Source organism: Mastigoproctus giganteus, chromosome 2 (genome assembly GCF_048544385.1).
Source record: "Mastigoproctus giganteus isolate SK-2022 chromosome 2, ASM4854438v1, whole genome shotgun sequence".
Taxonomy (NCBI): domain Eukaryota; kingdom Metazoa; phylum Arthropoda; class Arachnida; order Uropygi; family Thelyphonidae; genus Mastigoproctus; species Mastigoproctus giganteus.
Window position 1 is genome coordinate 195,528,037 of NC_143576.1, and position 19,281 is coordinate 195,547,317.

The window sequence follows — 19,281 nt, forward strand, 5'->3', positions numbered from 1 at the left end:
CAAACTTCCATCTGTTGTAGTGGAGTCAGCAACTTAAATAAGTTTAAGGCAGACTAGACAAACATTTGTAGTGAATGGGTGGGTGAAATGGGAAGGGTTTTTTTTTTTTTTTTTTTTGGTTGATGCTATATAAGCTTGCTTTCTTGCATTATATGTCTCTACTAATGCTAATGAAAAGAGCTTTTGGCGCTTTTTCAAATGAAGCTGAGTTAGCTACTCAGGCTAACTCTTTGGCCCAGGATTACCTTTTTCTATTGTACAAACATAAATCGATTTCAGTATACTTCATTTACAGATAAGATATCGATATGCACTGGGGAACCCTGAGTTGCATTAAAGTGTAAGCAAAACATGCTTTAACTTTTGCTAGGACTAAAACCAAGGATTTTTTTTTTTTTTTTTTTTTGTGTACATGATAATAAAAATAATATGAAAATATCATAAAAACATGATAAAAGTATTATTTCAACCGTAGCATGATACGCTTTGGTTACTTCAAACTATTAATAAATCAAAATATTACATTGGCCAAAAGAAGATACTGTGCTTTAATAAAAAAAAAAAAAAAAAAAGCGTTTCATATCTATTAGCTAAATAAGTGATATCAAGTTCACCAGACGGCGCAAGTGTCTTTAATGTGACAGTGGAATATGTATTCTGGCTGTTGTGAATGTGTTCCTCTACCCACGTGTTGCTGTGGTGGTAGTAGAGTTCTATTTTTTTTTTTTTGCTTCCAAATTTTGTTTTCGCTAACGATATTGAATTCAAAAGCTATTTGAATTAACTTTGACGAATTCTATATCAGTATTCCAAAGAAAATATTGCGGACAGGTATATTTTTCTTTTATGTTTGGAATTCCCCCGGGTGATTTTGTTTATTTCTTTTTTTTAGATGTAATCTTAAAAGTTAAAAGTTGAATTTAATTTATTTTTGGATCCGTAAAATAAACTTTATGGTATTCAATTCTAAACACGACTCGTCGTTATGCAATCTGAAATATTTTTAAGTGCAATAAAGTTTTTTCCTTTTTTTTTTTTTTTTAAACATAACACATCGGGTTATGTTGAGCAATAGTCAGTTTTAGTTGTGATAACCAGACATTTTTGGTGCCCTAATTTCTAATAGAACTTGTCAGATTTTTTCTGTGCGCTTTAGTGTTTCCGATTCAAGTTAATAATGCATTCCCATTGTTAAATTGTTGTAAGTGTTTTAACTCTCACAAGCTTACTGTTATTTTGATGCCTTAAAAAGTAAAATAAGATGAATTTAGATAGATAGTTCTAATGCTGTTTACTTTATGTTTTATCATGTTTTTACTTTCAGGGAGGGAAAAGTGAAGGGTGCATCAGATTTGTATATGTTCAAAATATTTGCAATTAAAAGAGCGCAATCTTAATTGAATGCTTAAAGTAAATATTTTATATAGAACACTTCGTATGGTGCATATTGGCAAGAAGATAAAATTTGGAAAACGGTAGCTTATACAGTGGGTGATAATTTCTTGTACTTAAGTAGAAAATTATCGCAGCATATATTGGCTGCAGTTGTTTAATGACAGATCGAAATTATTTTTATACATTAAATGATTGCTTTAGTTTGAGTTACATATCAAGATTTCGAAATAGAAAATTTCATTATTCTTCTTTTCTTTAGTTGTTGCAAAATAATACTAAAGTAATAGTTACTAAGCTCTGCTTTGTGAGATTGGGAATCAACCAACTTTCAAAAGCGTCCTCTTTTGAACATTTGTTCCTAGAATAACTTTTAACAAAATGAAATGTATTTATTTACTTTAACTCAGTATGTATCGAAGGGTTCGAGGGTCAGATATGTTGTACAGTAATCATTAACGTTGGAAAGAACCAAAAATTTTTGTTGTGTTTCCAGTTTCAAATGTTTTATATTGCAAAAGGCAAACATAATCCATAACATATGTATATTCTGGAATCGACAGATTTGCTTTGACAAAATTCACTGGATTATTTAAGTTTGCTTTCCTAAACATGAGAGTTATTCCAGAGTAGTAATATGAGAATAATTTTCAAAATGTACTATTCATTGTGTTCCATTTGTACTAATTCGTTATTAATAATTAAATATAATCACACAGCTCCTCATGGTAGTATAGTGGCATCACCATGCATTACCCATTTCAATGAAAGATGAAGTAAACTTAAGTTTTTTCCTAGATCAGCCTGGAATGCATACAGTTTGGCTCAGTATATCGATCCCCCATGGATATTACTTGAATGGAGAATATTTACAAATGGAATGTTAATATTTGGCAACAAATATGAGATTAGATGTATTTTTTGTTAAAAATTAATCAATTTGTACAAATATTTATACACAAATTCTCAGTGCTTCTGATATTTGTATGTTGCTGTTTCAATGCTGATGGGATTCTTCCTCTTGCTCAGAATAATCGCCTGAGAGGGCATAAATTCAAATTGAGGAAAGACAGTTGTAGGATAGATGTGTGGAAGTTTGCCTTTAGCCAGCGGGTGGTTGATTGTTGGAACAAACTTCCATCTGTCGTTGTAGAAGTTGATAGCTTAAATAGATTGAAGGCAGAACTAGACAAACATTTGGAGTGAGTGAATGGGTGAAATTAGAAGGGTGGTTTTTTTTTTTTTGGCTGATGCTACATAACTCTCTCTCTCTCTCTCTCTCTCTCAGGGTAAGTCGGGGAATTTTTTTTTTTTTTTTTTTTTTGGCTGGTGCAGCATAAGCCTTAGGCTTCCTTGCACCATATAGCTAATAATAATAATAATAAGCTTGCTTTCTTGCATCATGTGCCTTTACTAATGCTAATGTTGCAATACTTATTCCCTGCAGTGACCATAATGTGTGTGACAGACCCATACATTTATAATTTTGTTTGCCCATTACTTATTTCATACAATATTGTTGCTAATCCTGGTAATAACCCACCTCTTCCACTTCTTGCCATATTATCAATTAGTTGTTTGTGGGCTTTGGTTTAGGAAATCTACCAGTACTTTTTTTGTTATGGTCTCAGATCTGACCCAGACAGCGTTACGTAAAAGGAGAGTTGTTTTTTGCAATTTCTGCTTGTTAGATTTTTAAATAATGTAGTTAACTAACTTCTGTAAACTTCATAGATTACTTCTCTTCTTATTTTAATGCACGTTAGCAGAGATGTAAGAAATGTTTGCTGGATTGATTATGATTGGTAAAATTACATAACTGATAGTGAGCATAAACAATTATGCTTTTTTCAATAATATTATGAATAATTTTCATTATTTTTGAAATTAATTTGTTGTCAGGATGGCCGAGCGGTCTAAGGCGCCAGACTCAAGAGTAAATCTTACCCATATATATGGGGTTGTGTATTCTAGGCAGCCATAGCTGAGTGGTCAGGTACTTGGGTGCATAAGTACATGTGCTGTGAGTGACCGGGATTCAAGCCCGTGACTGCTGAATATGGTGCTGTTTCTTGTATTCTGTCTATCTTGTGAACTCCTCTGACCATTTGGTTGTCCCGGTGTATAAACAGAAAATTTATTTTAATTTGGATATTAAAGAAATTATAATTTACATTTAGATTCGTGAAATTAATCAGATGAATATGTCATGATATAATTCATATATTAATGAATATTAATAAGTTGATCATTTATTGTAAATTTTTATTTTGTTTCTCCAATATATATATATATAGATAAAAAAGGTAAAAATCAGTATATTTGTGTATATGGTAGGGAAGTTGAACTTCAGGTGTAATAACCATGGAAGGATATGGAGAACCTGTAAGTAAAAAATCAATTTACCTGAAATAAAAATAAAATGCAATTAATAAGGGCATAATTATTGCAAGAACATAAAGCTGTGGGTCCTAGAACTTTAACTACTTCTTGTTTTTGCCCCATCTCTTAGATTTTTTTGAGTTTACATTTCAATCTTCTCTTTCCACAAGATTTTATTTATAATTTTTTAATTTATTTTATAGTTTATTTATTCTTTTATTCTTCTTTCTGGTCTCTGTCTGGTTGACTGTAATGTATACTGTTTTCGTGTACATCATAATAGTAACAGAGACCTGGCCTATTGTCGTGGCTCCTACGATTTTCACTGCCAACCCTTTTGTAGAAGTAGTTAAAAGTCCTAGGACCCACATCTTTAGGTTCTTACAATAATTATGCCCTTATTAATTGCATTTTATTTTTATTTCAGGTAAATTGATTTTTTACTTACAGGTTCTCCCTATTCTTCCATTGTTATTACACCTGATGGCTCAACTCCCTTACCATATACCCAATATACTGATTTTTACCTTTTTTGTCTATTATTCATTATGGTTTCCGGTCTTTTCTGTGTTTACCGTAGTACCCGGATCCATAACCCTGTCTTATATACATTTTATGAATTTTGCTTTAACTCTTATAGCTCATTCCTGTTTGATAAGACTTTTGTAATTTAATTGCATCTTTATCATTTTATATATACAAAGGGTACTAGGAAAGTTTTGCAATACAGCTTTGTTTATTTAATTTTTTCAAAGTAATTTCCTCTACATTCAATACACCTCTCCATCCTCCGAAACCAATCTTTAAACCAGTTCTGCCAAGTTTCACTAGGGAGTAAAACACACTCGTTGTCCCAAGCCCGTAGAAGGTCCTCATCACTGGAAAACCGCCTCCCTTTTAGCTTCATTTTCACATGCGGGAACAGTGCAAAGTCGCAGGGAGCAATGTCTGGGCTGTAGGGAGGGTGCTCCAGAAGTTTCAGTCCTGTCGTGGTCAAATATTCGGTGCAGGCTTTGGCGCGGTGAGCTGGAGCATTTTCGTGATGGAGGTACCAGGTGTCCATTCTTGACTTTGGCCGCAGGTTCTTCATAGATCCAATGACTTTAGGCAGGCATTGTTCAGTATACCACTTAGCTGTTACTGTCTTCTGCTTGTCCAAAACGACACGTTCCACAATTCCACTCGATTTGAAAAATACAGCTATCATTTTCTTCTTTTTACAGATCGGGATTTTCCGACAATTACGGGTGTGTCGTCATCATCAAAGACCCAAACTTTGTTTTGAGCCTTGGTCGGCAGATCGTAATAGTACAGCCAAGTCTCGTCACCTGTCACGATGTTGTTCACATACTGAGATTGTCCCTTATCAAACTTTTTTAACATCTCCCGGCACCAAGTCACACGTCGTGTCATCTGCTCTTCAGTCAGTTGATGCGGCACCCAGAGAGAACAAAGTTTCTTCACGTGCAAATGATCTTGCAGAATCGAACGAATTGCTGGTGCATTTAGGCCCAAAGTATCCTCTATCTGTTGGTAGGTCACTCGCCTGTTTTCGTCAAGCATTTTCCTCACAGCAGTAACGTTTTCCTCCGTAACTGACGTTCGTGGCCTTCCCGGCCTCTCAGAATCCTCCAGAGTGAAATTTCCCCTTTGGAATTCTCTATACCACCTGAATATCGTTGTACGATGTGGACAATCATCATCTAGTGCAAGAGTCATTTCTTCTAAGCACTGGTCTATGGTTAAACCACGCACGAAATTATACCGCAAAACTGTCCTTATCTCATTTCGTGACCACGATGCCATCGCAAGCACTTTACACTCTCACTACTAATGAATAACTGAACCCATCGACTTGGCGCGGCGGCTACTATGCACGTATGAACATGTCTCAACATGCAGCAACAAGCAGCTTCCTGTGATTCATTGTTGCGTCATATTGCAAAACTTTCCTAGTACCCTTTGTATATATATATATATATACATAATGAATATAGCAAATAAATTAACAATTATTATGGCAAGGTAAACAATTATTATAGCAAATTATACAATAAAAAACTAAAACTGAAAGGAGGAGAAGAACTGATTAATGCCATCAATGAATGTCTAGATAGAACATTACATCAGTCTTATTATGTTTGAGCATAGTTTGAGCAGTTATTAAACATGCAATTTATTAAAGGCAAGTATATATAAGCTGGTGGCAACTAAACGCTATAATAGTTATAACTAGTCCATGGTTCTAGCTTGGTAAGGATACACATAAATAATGGAAATAACAAATATTGAAAAAACAAAATAATCAATAAAGCATAAATGTAGAAAATAATAACTAAATACATATGTCATACCAATTATAGGAAAATGGTGATACATTGAAAGGGACTTTATCAAGGGCTAACCCCTTCAATGGGTCCTCCTACAATTAGCGAGCTATCAGTTTCTGATATCATCTGCCTGTTAATCCATGCCGAATGGTAATAAAAGAAGGATAGCTATAATAAAATGTGTATATATACATATACACAGGTAACCGTCATATTACACGATAGTTGAGTTCCTATAAAATCTCATATAGCGCAAAACCGTGTTATATAGGACTAAGAACCAGTACAGAAAGGTGGTTACGTTCCAGAAGCTAACAAAAATACATCATTTTTTTTATAACTTTCGTAAACTTAATTTTTATGAAAAATAGTAATAACAACAAATGTCTTACAAACTGTGATACATATATGTCAGATAATGTACGTTCATTTAATTTTCTTCCTCTTCATTGCTGCTAAGCACAATCAAACGAGAATGTTTTCTCTGTTGCAGAATATCTTCAACCTTTTGAACTTTCTTCTGCAGAATCAAGATTTTGTATATCTTCTGCTTTCTTTAAAAACTCAGTAGTCTGGGATTTTTTGCTTGATAAATCTTTGTAAATCACATGGTATGGAGCCAAGCATTTTTTAAACTCCCATTTGAACTTTGTGTTCTTTTCAATCTAAGGATTTGCATTCAAAAAATGAGATTCTGATTGCTTGGCTAAGTTTATGCCTTCCTGTATGCTTTTTTAGTGTAAAATTTGGAACTTCAGAATTTTCATCTGCACTGTCATCCTCTGAATTGATTTGGCTTACCTCCGATGCATTTCAACCAAATCTGCTTTGCCAGCCTCTTTTTCTACCAGTAATTCTTGAATGTCTTCAGTGGTTATCGTCAAAACCTTCCCCTCCTACTAACTTAGCAAGTTCTACTATTGCACTGATTCTGTTTTCTGCTGGTTCGACCACATTTCCTGAATGAACTGACTCTGGCCATACATTTTTCCAACACACACGTGTTGACGGTTTTACTTCTTTGAGTGATAAAGCTATGATTCCAATACAGTCCACAACTGAGAAATGTTTCCATGCCTGCATCACTTCAATAGATTAGGAATCAATTTTTTCCAAAATGTATTGTAACGATTTTCTAATGTAATGAGTTTTGAAGGTAGATATAATGCCTTGATCTAATAGCTGAATTAAAGAAGTTGTATTAGGTGGTAGGAACATTACTTCAACGTTTTGAATGACTTAAATCTTTTCAATGGCCTGGCGCATTATCCAATAGTAATAAAACTTTTAAATCTAGAATCCAATTCATTAGTTTTCCACAGCTGGCACAAAACAATTTAAAGCCATTCTTTAAATAAATCGGCAGTTACCCAAATTATGCCTAAGTTCCTTAGGCATAATTAGGGCTGGAATTTAATTCACAACAAAGAAATTTTTCCCATACAGTTCTTAAATATGAAGTTTAGTATACATACCCGAAAAAATTTATAAACGATCAAATAAAAACCAATATTTGAAATAAAAACCTTAAAAGTCGTGAACTGTATGCTTCAAAGTCACAATTTTTTATGGTCTCAAACAAGCACAAGTTCAATAGCACAAAACCTAACACTGGGATTTCCCAATAATTTTTTTTGCATAACGACTAGTGAGTCAACAGCGGGGATTCACAAAAAAGAATGGAAATGTTGAAAAATTACATCCAATATAATAGCAGGTTTATTTCGCACAAAATCTCAAAAACACTGTGCTATGAGTAGTTTGCTGCAATTTTCTAACCGTGTTATAAGTACCGTGTTGTGTGAGGATTGCCGCAATTTATCAATCGTATTAGAGTGAAACCATGTAGAAGTACTGTGTTATATGGGGGTTGCCTGTATTTTTTATTCTCCCCATAGATCTGAGACCCAACTGGAGTGATGGACGTTTTCTCACCTGGCCAGTGAAGGGTTAATTACGAAGACACTCAAAATTCTAACTATCTTAATATTTTTATAATTTTAAAAAATGGAATACATTGAACTTAACTTAGAAAAGTAATTAACCAGCACGTTATTCCGAGCCCAGTTCAGTAAGGCTGTAATACTGCTTGTAGCTTTATTTAATGGTTTATTATTATTAAACTCTCTCTTTATTAACTCCTTTTTTTGCTACAAAATCGCAGTTCACTTAGTGGTAACCACAGTATCTTTCAAGGAAGGTTTTAACCCAGATTTTGCTTTGTAAAGGTTTGAAAAACCTTTATAAAGGATGATAAGTGAGCCTTTTTCCTGGTCATCTTTATCCTAGTAAAAGTCATTTGGTTGCTGTTGGCATTGAATGACAGCCTATTATCATCCATCTATAATTGATTTCTTGCCATATCACATTTTGGTTTCCTAATACAATTTCCTAATGCACTGTTTGCTTGATGTTTGCAGAGCAATCGGGTACGGGACATGATACTGCCATGGGGGATGTCTTTGTGTGTGCGCGCAATGCAAGGAGTGTATCGATATCAGGCAACAACTCAGCTTTCTTGTGGGCCTATATGAGAGCTTGAAGGACAGGGTGGATGCCCTCGAAGAAACTAAATTGAGGGACCCATCAAGCTCTCAGCTGCCCACATCAACGCCAGAGCTTGCACTTGGGCATCACGTGACACAGAGGCAACCCCCAAGGCAGAATGCGCTGGTCCCGAAGGAACTAGTAGTTGTTGGTGACTATTGTCAGGGAAACGGGGAACATGCTTTGTAAAAAGGATAGGTGGAACAGGACCAGGGTATGTCTGCCAGGGGCAAAGGTTGATGACGTTGTAGAGCGAATATCATCTTTTAAGGGCACAAAAGGTGATATAGTTGTACACGTTGGCACTAATGATATTAAGAGTAGGAGACCGGCAGAATTACTTAACAAGTACAGGTCACTGTTGAACAAAAGCCGAGAATTAGGGTTGAATTTGAAAGTGTCTGCAATTCTGCCCAGACACGATAGGAGGGAGTATATGATGAGAGCCTTGTCAATCAATTCGGCCCTGGAAAGATTGTGCAAGGCTCAAGGGGTAGAATTTTTTTCAGCCTGGACTGTACTTGTTAACAGGAGAGATTGCTTCTACAGGAATGGGATACACTTAAATAGAAAGGGTGCAAGAATATTTGCTGATGCTATCGAGGCAGTGTTAGGTGGGTCTGAAAACTGCTAGCTTGGGGGGAGACAAAGACCAATAGATTGACAGTAGCCACTGGCAGAGGTGAAAGAGATTCTTGCACTGCTTCTATTAGAATGAGCAGAAGCCTGAAAAACAAGATGCATGATATTTCAGAGACTGCTGGGAGCCATTGCGGTACAAGTAAACACATGGGTTGTGTTAGGGTAGCTAAGAATAGAAACAGGTGCAGGTATACTTGCATGTACACCAATGCTAGGAGTTTAGTAAATAAATTTGATGAATTTGAGGTATTGCTCAAAACATCAAAGGCAGATATTGTTGGGATATCAGAGCTTTTCTAGCAGGGATAAGGAGGTGATTATTCCCTTGTATAAGGCAATGGTTAGGCCACATCTTGAGTACTGTATACAGGTCTGGAGGCCTCATTTCAAGAAGGATGTAGAGCTGCTGGAATGGGTACAGAGAAGGGCAACAAAATTAGTGAATGGAACAAAGGGTTGCTCTTATGAAGAAAGGCTTAAGTTTTGCAAATTACAGAGTCTGGAGACTAGGCACCGGCGAGGTGATCTGATAGAGGTGTATAAGGCTTTGAATGGTTTGAGCATGCTCAATGCCAATGGGATTCTTCATCCTGCTCAGAATAATCACCTCAGAGGGCATAAATTCAAATTGAGGAAGGACGGATGTCGGATAGATGTGCGGAAATTTGCCTTTGGCCAGCGGGTGGTTGGTTGGTGGAACCGACTTCCATCACTTGTTGTTGAAGTTGATAGCCTAAACAAATTTAAAGCTCAACTGGACAGGTATTTCGAACGAACGGAGGGGTGAAATGGGAGTGGTGTGTGTGTGTTTTTTTTTTCTTTGGCTGATGCTGAATAAGCTTGCTTTCTTGCATCATATGCCTCTACTAATGCTAACTTATCTTGGAAGCTACTAGGCTTTATATACCAACTAAGAAATATTGTTCAAGGTTTAGGCCAAAATGGATGTCAGATGAACTAATGAGCCATATGGCAGAGAAGAAAAATGCATGGGATACTTACAAATTAACACATGACACAGAAGCCTATGATAGAAACAAGTTGATAAGCAACCAAGTTACAAAGGAGGTTAGGCAGGCGAAGGCAGATTACGAGAAAACCTTGGCAAGGGATGCAAAGAAAAACAGCAAAGAGTTCTTTACTTATGTAAACTCTAGAAGGAAGGGGATGAATCAGATTGGTCCACTTGATATTGATGGGTCAACTGTTGATGATCCTGCTCAGGTAGCTAACAAACTAAATGAATATTTTGCATCGACATTCACACATGAGGAGTTATTCAGCAAGGGGAATGCCAGAGGTGTATTCAACTCTAGCAGTAAGCTACAGAATCTTGAAATAACTGGGAGTAAAGTGGAGGAGAAATTGTTGAAGATAAACTCAAGAAAGGCCCCCGGGGTGGATGGGATCTATCCAGTTATATTAAAGGAGGCGGCAAAGGAAGTAAGCAAACCCTTAGCCATAATTATGAGAGCTTCCTTGGACTCAGGGAAGGTACCCATAGACTGGAAATGTGCAAATGTGACCCCAATTCACAAAGGAGGATCAAAGGCTGACACAAGTAATTATAGACCTGTGAGCTTAACTTCTGTTCCAGGAAAATTAATGGAGGCACTGGTTAAAGAAGCGCTGCAGGATCATTTAGACAAGTCTTCAGTTATAGCTCGGACACAGCATGGTTTTGTTAAGGGGAAGTCTTGCCTGACCAATTTGATCGGATACTATGATGCAGTCACAAAAAAACTGGATGCAGGGAATAGCTTTGATATTATATACTTGGATCTTAGAAAGGCTTTTGATACTGTTGCACATGGAAGACTGCTACACAAATTGGAGCAGTGTGTCATTGGAGGCAAATTGCTGCTATGGATAAAGGGGTGGTTGAGGGGGAGAAGACAGAGAGTGGTAATCAATGGACACTGCTCATCGTGGACTAATGTTATTAGTGGAGTCCCTCAGGGCTCAGTGTTGGGTCCATTATTGTTTTCTGTATTTATAAATGATATTGATGATGGTATATCAAGCTTAATGCCCAAGTTTGCAGACAATACAAAGGTTGGCAGGGTTGTCAAGGACACTGCTGACACTATGCTGCTGCAACAGGATCTGGAAAGGTTGAGCAGATGGGCTGAGAGGTGGCAAATGAAGTTTAACATTGACAAATGTGAAGTTCTACACATGGGAAACAGCAACCCCAGAGCAACGTATCAACTCTGTGGTACTACACTGACAGTGGTAGAGAATGAAAGGGACTTGGGGGTGGTTGTGCAGGCAGATATGAAGTTCTCTGAGCAGTGCAGACGGGCTGCAAGAGTAGCTCATGGAGTATTGTCAATGATATACAGGAATTTTTCCAGCAGGGATAAGGAGGTGATTATTCCCTTGTATAAGGCAATGGTCAGGCCACACCTAGAGTACTGTATACAGGTCTGGAGGCCTCATTTCAATAAGGATGTAGAGCTGCTGGAACGAGTACAGAGAAGGGCAACAAGATTAGTGAATGGAACAAAGGGGTGCTCTTACGAAGAAAGGCTTAAGTTTTGCAAATTACAGTGTCTGGAGACTAGGCACCAGCGAGGTGATCTGATAGAGGTGTATAAAGCCTTGAATGGTTTGAGCATGCTCAATGCTGATGGGATTCTTCCTCTAGCTCAGAATAATCACCTGAGAGGGCATAAATTCAAATTGAGGAAAGACAGATGTAGGATAGACGTGCGGAAATTTGCCTTTAGCCAGCGGGTGGTTGGTTGGTGGAACAGACTTCCATCCCTTGTGGTGGAGGTTGATAGCCTAAATAAGTTTAAGGCTCAGCTGGACAGGTATTTTGAACGAACAGAGGGGTGAAGTGGAAGTGGGTTTTTTTTTTTTTTTTTGGCTGATGCTGCTTAAGCTTTCTTTCTTGCATCAAATGCCTCTACTAATGCTAATGCTAATAACATCAAGTTTCAAGCCAGTATTCCATTGCTAATTCAATATATGTCTCAAACTCAAAATGAAATAAGTTTATGTTAAGTAATGAAAATTGGTGAAATAATGAGCACTTCAACCTATGTGGAGTTTAATCTACCTTTAATTTCTTAAAGAATTATAGATTATCCTTAGACATTTTGTGCTACTTCCTGTACCACTTGTTCGAAGACTGTAGAGACAGCAGAACTGGTAAATTATGGTGACTTCATTTACAGAGAGTTGTTATTTGATTACACATTTCTTACTTGTTAATATTTAGCCTTTAGTTCTTGTATGCTTGATAGAATATGAATTAGTCAACAAATAGCTGTTAGTAAACGTCTGGTAAAGATTAATTTTATCAGTTTAAATAATTTTTAAATCAGTTAATAATTTAGTTAATAAGATTAAAATTTTAAGAAAATTAAATAAAATAAATAGATAGCCATTAATTAAGTAAATAGATATACATGAATTAAGTAAATAGATAGCCATGAATACTTAAATTCCTGAAATGCTATCCTATGACACAACGAACCTCACATATCAGGACAGTGGTTTACAATTAATTATATTTACATATTCTCTACTGTACTCTCAAACTAAGAATTTTTGAATCAAAACTCCAGTTAAGGTCTCCTGGGGCTAATCACAGTTTTTATCAGAGGGTGAGGATATTCAGAGAGCAGAGAGAGAATACGAACTTGGATGTTGTAGGATTAGATCTGTTTGGGGACTAGTCTTTGTGAGTGTCATAATTGTGTGGGTGGGTTCAAGATTACATTAGGTTTTTTTTTTTTTTTTTTTTTATTAGGTATAATTATTTTGGTTTCTATTTTTGTTTTATTACTCCGCTTTTGAAAACATGCATGTGGTTAATGTCTATCTGCATGTTTTTGTTTTGGTTAATATTGTTGATTATGCTTAGTAATAATGAAGGATTCTTTGTACAGTCTGCAATTCCTACCTGCCAGCGGTTAGAAGAGATATTTCCCATTGGTGATCCTCACACCAGATGTAGGATTCAGAAACCCATTTTGTTATTGTGATGTGAGCTATGTCATATTTATGTTCTGATAGAATAATCTTCTATCAGTTTACTCAATATACAATTTTTGGCAATCCTTGCATTCTAAATTATACAAGGGAGGGCTTTTTTTTAAATAATTTTTTTTTAATGGTGTTAATTCTTGTAAATCTGGTGTACAACTCATATTTTTTTGGCTATGGTTTTGATCTGTTCATTAATTTGGGGGACATAGGGAATGGTAATGTACTTTTTTTTTTTTTTTTTTTTTTCTTTTTCTGGTTCCTTGCTTTGTCAGATGACTATGCTTAAATAGCTCTCTTTTGTTGTTTTAATTGTTTTCATATGGATTAGTATTAGTAGCGGCAAAGAAAAACTTCTCATTTCACCTATCCATCCTGTCCAATGGTTTTTTTAGTTCTTCCATGAATTTATTCAAGCTATCCACTTCCACAATAATAGATGGAAGTTTGTTCCAACAATCAACGACCCACTGGCTAAAAGCAGATTTCTGCAAATCTATTCTGCAACCATCCTTCCTGTTTTGAATTTATGCTATTCTGAATTTATTCTGAGCAACAGGAAGAATTCCATCAGCATTGAGCTTGCTCAATCCATTTAAAGCCTTAAACACTTCAATCGGATCATGTTGCAGGTGTCTAGTCTCCAGATGCTGCAATTTGCAGAACTGAAGCCTTTCTTTTTAAGAGTACCCCTTTGTTCCCCTCACCAGTCTCGTTGCTCTTCTCTGTACCGATTCCAGAAGCTCTACATCCTTCCTAAAATGAGGCCCCCAGGCCTGTATACAGTACTCAAGATGTGGCCATTTCATTGCCTTATACAATGGAAAAATCGCCTCCTTATCCTCGTTGGCAAAATTCCTGTATATCATTGACAAAGTCCATGAGCTGTCCTGGTAGCGTGTCCTTGCTGCTCGCAGAACTTTATTTCTGACTGCACAATTACCCTTGGTTCTTTTACATTTTCCACCAACCTGGGTGTGGTACTATACAGTTAATACATTACTCTCGGGTTACTGATATGCAGTACTTTGCATTTGTCAGTGTTAAACTTCAATTTCTATTTCTCAGCCCATCTGCTTAATTTTTGTAGATCTTAAGTTTAAAAACTTAGGCATTAAGCCTGATATACCTTCATCAGTATCATTAATAAATACAGAAAACAACAATGGGCCCAGCACAGAACCCTGGGGTATTCTGTGCTAATAACTTTAGTCCATAAAGAGCAGTGTTCATTGATAACCACTCTGTCTTCTCCCACTAAACCATCTTTTTATCCATAGCAGTAACTTGCCCTTAATGCCACACTGCTCCAATTTTTTCAGCAGGCTTTTATGTGCAGCTGTATCAAAAGTTTTTGTGGATATTCAGTTTTTCTAAATATTTAGGAAATTTTGTCAGTTTATTTTTTTAAGTGCTTTATCTCTGAATTGCTGGAAATCTCTAAGAATGAAACTTGTAAGGATGCCTATTTTTGTGTTCATAGGTTGATTGTAGTTTAACTTTATAGTAGCACCATTGTTTGTTGGTTTCTTATATGGTCCTGTTAGGAGAGAGTTATTTCTTTATCAAGAGATCCACGAATGGTCTCTCTCTCTCTCTCTCTCTCTCTCTCTCTCTCTCTCTCTCTCTCTCTCTCTCTCTCTCTCTTAGACGCCTCCGTAGCCAGGTGGGAAGGAGCAGCAGTGTGTAGCACATGCTTCTTGATTACATGGGGGTTCGAGCCCATCACCACCAAATACGGAGGATGTGGAAAGGTCAGGGAATGACCACCACATATTCCTGGAGCAATATGGCCTTAGCATTAGCATTAGCAGGGGCATATGATGCAAGAAAGCAAGCTTATTCAGCATCAGCCAAAAAAAAAAAAAAAAAAAAACCCACTCCCATTTCACCCCTCCGTTCGTTCGAAATACCTGTCCAGTTGAGCTTTAAATTTGTTTAGGCTATCAACTTCAACAACAAGTGATGGAAGTCGGTTCCACCAACCAACCACCCGCTGGCCAAAGGCAAATTTCCGCACATCTATCCGACATCCGTCCTTCCTCAATTTGAATTTATGCCCTCTGAGGTGATTATTCTGAGAAAGATGAAGAATCCCATTGGCATTGAGCATGCTCAAACCATTCAAAGCCTTATACACCTCTATCAGATCACCTCGCCGGTGCCTAGTCTCCAGACTCTGTAATTTGCAAAACTTAAGCCTTTCTTCGTAAGAGCAACCCTTTGTTCCATTTACTAATCTTGTTGCCCTTCTCTGTACCCGTTCCAGCAGCTCTACATCCTTCTTGAAATGAGGCCTCCAGACCTGTATACAGTACTCAAGATGTGGCCTTACCATTGCCTTATACAAGGGAATAATCACCTCCTTATCCCTGCTAGAAAAATTCCTGTATATCATTGACAAGACACCATGAGCTACTCTTGCAGCTCGTCTGCACTGCTCAGAGAACTTCATATCTGCCTGCACAATTACCCCCAGGTCCTTTTCATTCTCCACCACTGTCAGTGTAGTACCGCAGAGTTGATACGTTGCTCTGGGGTTACTGTTTCCCATATGCAGCACTTTACATTTGTCGATGTTAAACCTCATTTGCCACCTCTCAGCCCATCTGTTCAACCTTTCCAGATCCTGTTGCAGCAGCATAGCGTCAGTATTGTCCTTAACGACCCTGCCAACCTTTGTATCATCTGCAAACTTGGACATTAAACTTGATATCCCATCATCAATATCATTCATAAACACCGAAAACAACAATGGACCCAACACTGAACCTTGAGGAACTCCACTAATAACATTAGTCCACATTGAGCAGTGTCCATTGATTACCACTCTCTGTCTTCTGCCACTCAACCATCCCCTTATCCATAGCAGCAATTTGCCTCCAATGCCACACTGCTCCAATTTGTGCAGCAGTCTTCCATGTGCAACAGTATCAAAAGCCTTTCTAAGATCCAAATATATAATATCAAAGTTATTCCCTGCATCCAGTTCTTTTGTGACTACATCATAGTATCCAATCAAATTGGTCAGGCAAGACCTGCCCTTAACAAAACCATGCTGCGTCTGAGCTATAACTGAATTCTTGTCTAGATGATCCTGCAGTGCTTCTTTAACCAGTGCCTCCATTAATTTACCTGGAACAGAAGTTAAACTAACAGGTCTATAATTACTTGTGTCAGCCTTTGAACCTCCTTTGTGAATTGGGGTCACATTTGCACATCTCCAGTCCATAGGTACCTCCCCTGAGTCCAAGGAAGCTCTCATAATTATGGCTAAGGGTTTGCTTACTTCCTTTGCTGCCTCCTTTAATATAACTGGATAGATCCCATCCACCCCAGGTGCCTTTTTTATGTTTGTCCTCAACAATCTCTCCTCCACTTTCCTCTCAGTTATTACAAAATCATCCAGCTCACTGCCAATGTTTACTTTACCTACATCATTCTCCTTCCTGAATAACTCCTCATGCGTGAATGTAGATGCAAAATACTCGTTTAGATTGTTAGCCACCTGAGCAGGATCCTCAACTGTTGAACCATCAATATCCAGTGGACCAATCTGATTCATCCCTTTCCTTTTCGAGTTCAAGTATGTAAAGAACTCTTTTCTGTTTTTCTTTGCATCCTTTGCCAAGGATTTTTCATAGTCTGCCTTTGCCTGCCTAATCTCCTTTGTGACTTGGTTACAGACCAACTTATATCTATCATAGGCTTCCATGTCACCCATTAATTTGTATGTATCCCATGCATTTTTCTTCTCTGCCACATGTCTCATTAGTTCATCTGACAACCATTTAGGCCTAAACCTTGAACAATATTTCTTAGTTGGTATGTAAAGCCTGGTAGCCTCCAAGATTAGTTCCTTGAATGCTTCCCATTTTGAGTTTGCTGTTGGTAACATCATCAGTTGGTCCCACTGTATAGAATTTAAATACTGTCTCAGACCATCATAGTCGCCTTTACGAAAACAAAAACCCTTCCCTTTACCTCTGATGGTAGTTACCTCCTTGAGTAAATCCCACTTCAACACACTGTGATCACTGCCACCTAGTGGTTCATTTATCTGCAGGTTCTTAATGCATGAAGAATCACTACTGATAATCAGATCAAGAGTATTGCTCCCTCTTGTTGCCTCACGAACATGCTGATGTAGAAAACAATCATCCAATAAATCCACAAAAGCCTTGCTAGTGTGCGAGTGACCAACCCACAAATTCCAGTCAATATCTGGGAAATTAAAGTCCCCCATTATAAGACTCTCTGATTTACTGGCCTACTCTATTTCCCTGTACAATATCTTATTATACTCATCAGAGTCATTAGGCCTATAGCACACTCCTACTCTCAATTTTGATTTCCCTATGCTTATGTCACACCAAACTGACTCGACGCTGCCCTGTCCATCGATGTCGACTGGCTTCACTTCCTTGGACTTTATGTGTTTCTTAATTAATAGCATAACCCCTCCTCCCCTCCTGTCCTGTCTATCCTTTCTATACACATTGTATTCCCCAAATTCCAGTTCCGCATTACTTATATCTGTGTGACACCACGTCTCTGATATCCCAACAATATCTACCTTTGATGTTTTGAGCAATACCTCAAATTCATCATAAATTAGTTGCTGATGCTCCTAAAATCCAAATAACAACAACAACCTCTCTCTCTCTCTCTCCCCCCCCCCTCCCCTTTCAGAAATTTTCATGAGCATATTTGAAGACATAGCCTAGGCAATTTCCTTCTAAAACCAATATACAGTGGTAGATATATTGAGACCATGCTAACCATTTGGCCACATGGATTAGAAGAATTAAACAACTTTCATAATTATATACATACTTTAGATTAACACAAAATTTAAAATAGAAATAGAGAAAAACAATAGCATGGCTTTCCCAGATCTCTTGTTAAAGAAATATAATAACTCTCTTCTAATGGAAATATATAGGAAATCAACCGATACTGGTGCTAAAGTCCAATCACCTCATGAACCCAAAAATAGCTGTTCTATGCAGAGATCAAGCACTAAAAAAAAAAAAAAAATCAACAGAATTTCCAAAATATTTAGAAACATTAGTTATCTACAAAAGCTCAAAGTGAAAAGGGTTATTAAAAGAACAGGAGAGAGGTGGGTAATTCAGTGCAAATTCATCTGACAAAGAACCAGGAAAAGAGTACATTACCATTTCCTAGTGAACGGGTTAGTGCCAATGCAATATGCTTTGTTTGTAGTGAGCTGCTGAAGTAGTTAATTGGCATCATTTTAATTGTATCTCATATTGTGAATACTTTTACAATGAGTTGCCATGGTATTGCACTACTTTGAGTAACGCTTCACCAGTGGAGAAGACTATTCTTACTTATTCTCGGCAGATACCACCACCACCAAGATAGCACCATTTCAAGGCTTGTGGCCTGGCCTCTCCTCAGTGGGCAGTTAGTTACCCTCGTGTTGCAATCATGACAATTCAGTTATGAAGTTTATCTCCACAATATACACCCAGGGTCCTGAGCTGGATATCATCATTCTTCTCTCTCTCTCTCTCTCTCTCTCTCTCTCTCTCTCTCTCTCACACACACACACACACACACACACACACACACACACACACACACACACACACACAGTAACTCAGTATTTTTTTTTTTTGGCTGGTGCAGCAAAAGCCTCAGGTTTCCTTGCACTATATAGCTGATGATGATGATATGAGAGATGGCTGATGGTGACCCGTTCACTAGTGAATCTTACACATAGTCTCATGCTTTATGCAAAATAATCATCTTAGTTTATACTATTACACACATGAGGTATCTCTCATATTGATGCATTGGCACTAATCGGTTCACTAGTGAATCTTATATGTAGTATTGTGCTTTATGCAAAATAATCACCTTAGTTTATTACCATTTCCTCGTACCCAAATTAGTGAATAGGTCAAAAATATAGCCAAAAAATATGGGTTGTACACCAGATTTACAAGAGCTAACCTTT

At 37.3% G+C, this 19,281-nt stretch overlaps 1 protein-coding gene across 2 annotated transcripts in view; it reads left to right on the forward strand.

Moving 5' to 3' along the window:
• Positions 1-701: 701 nt before the first annotated feature.
• LOC150089885 (WD repeat-containing protein 89) overlaps positions 702-19,281 on the forward strand; it is a 150,237-nt gene continuing 131,657 nt past the window's right edge. Inside the window, exon 1 of one of the 2 annotated variants that reach the window (XM_090368884.1) lies at positions 702-831. The gene's annotated coding sequence lies outside the window, so the exon portion shown is untranslated. Of the gene's footprint in view, positions 832-1,106; positions 1,202-19,281 lie in introns of those variants that run through there. The other variant, XM_090368885.1, reaches the window with a different exon arrangement.